This window comes from Trachymyrmex cornetzi, unplaced genomic scaffold, assembly GCF_001594075.2.
Source record: "Trachymyrmex cornetzi isolate Tcor2-1 unplaced genomic scaffold, Tcor1.1 scaffold1304, whole genome shotgun sequence".
Taxonomy (NCBI): domain Eukaryota; kingdom Metazoa; phylum Arthropoda; class Insecta; order Hymenoptera; family Formicidae; genus Trachymyrmex; species Trachymyrmex cornetzi.
In genome coordinates this window covers 30,875-37,409 of record NW_017295878.1, presented here as the reverse complement: position 1 = coordinate 37,409, position 6,535 = coordinate 30,875, and the positions used below count along the sequence as shown (strand labels likewise).

Here is a 6,535-nt window from a genome sequence, read left to right as displayed (position 1 = left end):
TCTACCCTTCTCATACATCCTTTCTCTCTATTAAATGGATCAACATAAAAATGTTATTTACTGTTGACCTTCCTCTTCTGTAATCAGCTTGGCTGTTGGGGATCATATACCTTTTGCTTTTACCTCCATCTCTAGTCTGTACCTCATCGTTTCCGCATACAGCTTATACAGGGTGTCTCAATAACTATTACTATCTGAAATATCTTCTAATCTATAAGGTGTAGAGAACAATTTATATAATTAAAATTACACGGCGTAAAGGGAGCTATTATATGGTGATAATAAATTTTGTCCAGAGGAGATAGAGGCGCTTCGGAGATTTCAAGGTCAACTTCGTTTTTTCAAATAAAATTGTATAATTTTTTTTATACAATATGATTCCTCTAATTATTCTGCATATATTATAAAAGTATTAAAGTAGTGATATAAAAAAACCAATAGATTATGAGAAATTTTACACTTTATTCTGGCACATATTGACATAAAATATTAGATAACTCGTAAACTATTACATTTTTTATGATCTACCTTAATACTTTTACAAAGAGAATAAGTCCACAAACACAATAGAATAGTAAGCCTTAAGCCTTAAGAAATTGATCAATCACAGTTGAATGTGAGAAGAATAATCGACTATGATTGGTTAATTCCTTAAGACTTAAAGCTTACTACTCTATTGTGTTTGCGGACTAATGAGATGAATCAATTGGTGAAAAGAAAACACATAGTTGCTGTAAAAAAATATGTATGCAAAATGGATAATTTTTTTAAATAAGCAACTATGTGTTTTTTTTTCTATTAATTGATTCATCTCATTCTGTTCATAAAAGTATTAAGATACGATTATCAAAAAGTTAATAGTTTACGAGTTATTTAACATTTTATATCAATATGTGCCAGAACAAAGTGTAAAATATCTCGTAAGTATTGGTTTTCTGATATCACTACCTCAATACTTTTATATGCAGAATAATTAGAGGAATCATATTGTGTAAAAAAAATCAAACAATTCCATTTAAAAAAACGAAGTTGACCTTGAAATGTCCGAAGCGTCTCCATCTGGACAAAAATTATTATCACCATATGATAGCCCTCTTTATGCCATGTAATTTTGGTTATATAAATTTTTCCCTACATCTTATACAGGGTGAGGAAAACGTACCGAGACACCTAAATACCCGCACAGCATTTTATATTTCATGTACATAGCAGATACATAAAATTTGAAATGTTGCTATATAGCAAATACGAAACAGTACGTATGATCAATGTATCAGATACACGTTTAATACCGATAAATATCCGCGGTATAGATACGTAATTTACGTTACATATCGGATACATATAACAGGTATATATTCGATACGTGTTAAATACAGTAAATTATGTATTTGAAACGTATCTGTAATATTGCAAATACGCGTTAAAAATGTACTGTATATGTCGTAAATCCAAATATATTTCTAAATGCTTTACTTTTAAATTTGTAAAATGTAATTAATATACATTTTTATTACTTTAAATTTTTCATTTTGTATACTATACAATATACATAAATGTAAAGTAATAAATATTAATTACATTTTTAAAATGTTAAAAGTGTTAACATTTAGAAATTATTTGGATATAAAGTACACCACATTTTAAACGCGTATTTGAGATATTACAGTATTTAATACATAATTGTAAAGCATTTTGAACGTAAAATTTATGTTTTATTTGTTTCTGAAACTGAAAGAAATAAAAGTTAGAAGTACAAATATACAATACATGATAGTATTTTTTAACATTATTTTAATGCTTGAACATTATTTTAAATTTTAATAAAAATTAAACCTAATACATTTTGTAACAAATGTTTTCATATATATACATATATATTTCCTATATCATATAATTTCTTTTTCGTTACAAAACATAATAATCTAATTATTAAAATATTTTATATTCAACACATAATAAACTATATTTACTTCGCATAAATTTAAAAACGAATCTACTGACAGTTCATTTTGCATACACATTAATTTAATAAGAAAAAAAGAAAAAATAACTGACTATAATAGTCAGAAAAGAACAAAAAGAACGAAATAAACCAAAAGACTGTGATGTTAATAATCGATGAGATCGCCCAACAGTATGACGATCAATAACGGAAAGGAATTAGCTTCTCTGCAATCTGGATTTTAATAATGTACGAAAGAATGTAAATAATATCCGTAATTTTGAGAAAAGATAGACATCTCCAACTGTATTGCAAAATGTAGATAACGTTATTTACGAGCGATTGAAAAAGGATAGCGATGATATAATAGCGAAAACATTAGACCATCTAAATAAGTTCGCAAGTGAAATAAGAACATTGCGTCTTTCCATAAGGGATTTGGAAATTTTTTCAAGAATTGGTAGCAACGTCATCAAGAAGCGGTGCATTAACATTTTTTAACTATTAATATCCTTATTCTTGAGAATTCTGATCTTGACCATTGTCTTTTTGTTTGTTTCTGAAACAATCAATTAATTTCATGTTTAATACATCATATAGTTATTATATATATAAATATAATAAACATAATTAAGGTTTCTAGAAAAAACTATATAATTACAATATACGTTAAATATTTTAATATTTGTTCAAATATATGTACTTTGAATATAAAAACAAAGTAATGAATATCATAAAAGATTATTAGGATTAAATTACGTTATTAAGCAATTGATATTATTCAATTCTTATAATAAATATTTATATTTTTAAATAAAAATAATATATTAAATGTTTACTCACACAAATCTTCGAACACGTGCAGAAGCTTGAACAATCCAATTTCATAGTGTACATACTGAGTTGAATAAAGATCACAATATATTTTATTTGTGGATACACCTTTTATTCAGCGGTACCCGTCCACAGTATATATTACCATCATACATGATATTGATTGGTTGTATTTTAATATAACTATTTCTGCTGATTACAGTGCCGAGAGAGACAAGATTCAGCAGAAACAATTAATTTCAAAATACAACTATATCTACGTAAACTAACTACGAAAACTTTGAAGTCTTTTACCTATCATTAAACTGACAATTTTAAAATTTCAAAATGAATTTTTTTGTCGAGCTCCTTTCCAGCTGTATAACATTAATATTTCGTCCTCTATTAATGTTTTGAATATATTTTTTATCATTTCTTGTAGGTTTGTCCCACCTTTCAGTTTCAAAAAGCCTTTCTAAAATAATTTGCCATAAAATATGTGACTAATTAAAATAAAAATAGGAAGTATGTAAATATTGCAGTATTATATACATATATATATATATATATATCAAACGCAACTATATATAACTTTAGACATAATTCATAATTATATATAGAAATAAACATTTACCATTTTCCCGAAAAATTCTTCACTTTTCAAATTTTCTTCAAACAGTTTTAGTTCATCCATTGAAGAAATGATATCGAAAGCAAAAGCTTCTTCGACGGTATTTATATTAATTTCTTTATTTATAATGTAGTCTACTTTATTTTCTAATCTAATGAACCTTCTATCGATGTATGTTATTTCAATTAAGATGCGATTTACTTTTTTCAAAATTTCCTTCAATACTAAAAATTAAAATATCATAAGTTACGTTTTAAAATATTGTAATATAAAAAATAAGTCATTAATATATTTAACCTTTCTGAGATTGATCTCCATTATTTTCATTTAGATGTGTTGTTAACTCCTTGTTATATTCATCGATAGAATGATTGTTATCTTCATTGATAAAATCTTGTCGATTTTTATCTTCCAACTCTTTTTTCTTATGTTTAACAATCACATTCGTTTCTTGCTGAATTATCTTCGGTTTTTCCTTCTCAGTTACTATTTCGATATTGTCTTCTGCGGAAATGATTGGATGTTCATAAGTTGCCAAAATCCGTGCAGGCTTTTCCGAATGAAACAACTTTTGTGATCCAGAAAATTTTTTCGGATCTGGTAAAGGAGACAGTAGGCCGGAATCTACTTCTGTATCTGAAGATTCATCGTCAGATGTATAATTTTTTGCAGCAGCTCTGTCATGCCGCATTTGTTTCATAGCTTCTTCATCTTCAGTATTTACGTCGGATATATTTTCAACCATTCTTAATTTTTCTTGGCCTCGTTCAAAAGTATCTGAATGTAATTATCAATAATTATAAATATAAAACATAGACAATCAAGGTTAGTTTGAATTATAAGTCGACAAGTTAGAAGAAAATCAAAGTTTTCCATAAATGGAATTCATTTTCCTGTCTTTTCGGCAATATTAGTATAATGAATTAAGTGAAAGTAACTTTTAATTTAATTTATTATATTTCGATATAAACTGTTTACATTACTTTGATTTTACTCTTTGGATTAGATTGACAAAAAGAAAGAATAAATTCATTTGTACACAAAAAAGGAGGCAGACGGGTTTCAAAATAAATAATTGTATATATACCTGCTGAAGCAAAAATGCGTATAACGTCATACATTGCCCAACCAGCTTGTTCTTTTTTTAAATCCGGCATTTCCTTACTCTGTATAGCCTTATTCAGCCTTTTTTTCACATTGTAATTCGGGTAGAAGCAATTAACCTGTTGCTTTCGGTCTTCAGATATTCGCAACCAGTTATTAGGGACTAGAGCCCGTCGTCAAATTGAATTATGTAGAAGTTTTCTTTAAACTACGAAAATATATATATGATAAATTAATTTATTAATAATAAACATAACAGTCTTGTGCATTTAGATATTTACTTTTAAGGAAGATTTTTTCTTCATTTTTTGGAAAGATAATTCCTCGTACCTCAGTTCAGACATATTCATGCGAATTAGACATATGCTCCTATAGTAGCACTGTGTAATTGTGTATACGTTCGAACGTAAATCTCTTGCAACTGTACAAACTGTATAAACAATGAATTTTTTTTTAATAAATCAACTTCATATTCTGATACATTGGATCGCAATGTAAATAAAGAATACAAAAATATATCTTTTACGTAATATGAAAGATTTAATATATTGACTATTATTCCGGTAAATATTTTGGTCATTATATTTATAAAGTCACATTAACATATTTTGGCGATAGCAAATATCCTATCTCTATGATGTTTCAGAGGAATGACTCATTTATGAGGTTTTTGCAACGTAACAGAAATATATCATAATGCAAAATCAATTGCTACGTTATTTGTACATTGCAATAACATTACAAATAAAACATTCTCCTAAAACGTCCTAGAAGCAGGACATTTATTGTTGCCAATATGTTAGCATGGCATTTCAGCAATATAATGGCCAAAATGTTTATTGCAGGTACATATTGCTATTGGCAATTAAATAATTTGCTGCAATAAGATTTATAGAATGTTAATACATAAAAGTATTGAAAACCATGGTGTAAAATGTACAAAACAAACAACATATCCTCGACATAACCTGCAAAAATCAGCCACGGCTTATTACATAAATTACTTTAATTGTTAACAATGATATGCAATCGAGTATGCATAAACTAAGTACAGTTAATTTTAATTCAATTTTTAAAGTGAATTAGATGTTATTCATATCTTACAAAATATACACATACCTTATTGAAAACCTCCAGCCTCGAGTGAACGAAAACCAAAGGTAGATGAGCACAGACAAATATCGTCGAGTGGTCACAAATATGTAAATTTTCCTGATTAAACTTTTTGATTCTTCATATATGCACATATATAACTTATTTCTTTATTGCCACTTGACGAGTGAATAACAGTCATACCATAAACCAAGCAGCGTGCAAAACCATCGATTGTGTACATATAATTGTGTATATGCATGTGTGAATTTATGACAGTTTTGTTGCAAACATAATTGAATATTAACCTTTTAACTTTCGTTGTTCATATTTATAATTATCGCATTATAATAATCATGTGTTATATTGTACTTCAAAAGTCATTTTATAATGCGCGCGTCAAAAAGGAACCGCATTTCAATTAGAGAGCCTCATAGGAAGCCTATGAGGCTCTCTAATTTCAACACATTAGGGGTCTGTTTTTTGTGACTGAATTAATGTACACTTTTGGAACTTAAAGTGAGAAAGATATATGTTTGATATTTGTTTAAAGCGAGAAAGAGAGTTCTAGAACAGTCTAGTGCAGGAACAGAAAATAGACCAATTGTTGAAACACAGCGAGACGCGATACAGGCCGTGTTCCAAATTTACTGTCAGCACTGAAAATACTACAGTTTACATTACGTGCACTATAGATTTTCAGTACTGGCAGTCAATTTTGGAACACGGCCATATAATAGGTCTGATTGTGTTGTTGTACTCCTGCACTAGTGCAATAATTAAGTTAGAATGACAGATATATTATTTGCGATGTACAGATTTTTCTTTCTAACTTGTTGCACTAGTGCAGGAGTGCAAGCAACGAGAACAGACCTATTACACGTTATATAGCGTATATCAACGTGCTTGGAAACGAAACGATTATTGTCCACAAACGTGTCGAATAGGAA

The 6,535-nt window shown here is 28.2% G+C and overlaps 1 pseudogene; it reads right to left on the bottom strand.

Annotated features, from left to right (window-relative positions):
* Window positions 1-2,442: 2,442 nt before the first annotated feature.
* Window positions 2,443-4,798, bottom strand: LOC108770658 (uncharacterized; annotated as a pseudogene).
* Between the last annotated feature and the right edge of the window lie 1,737 nt (window positions 4,799-6,535).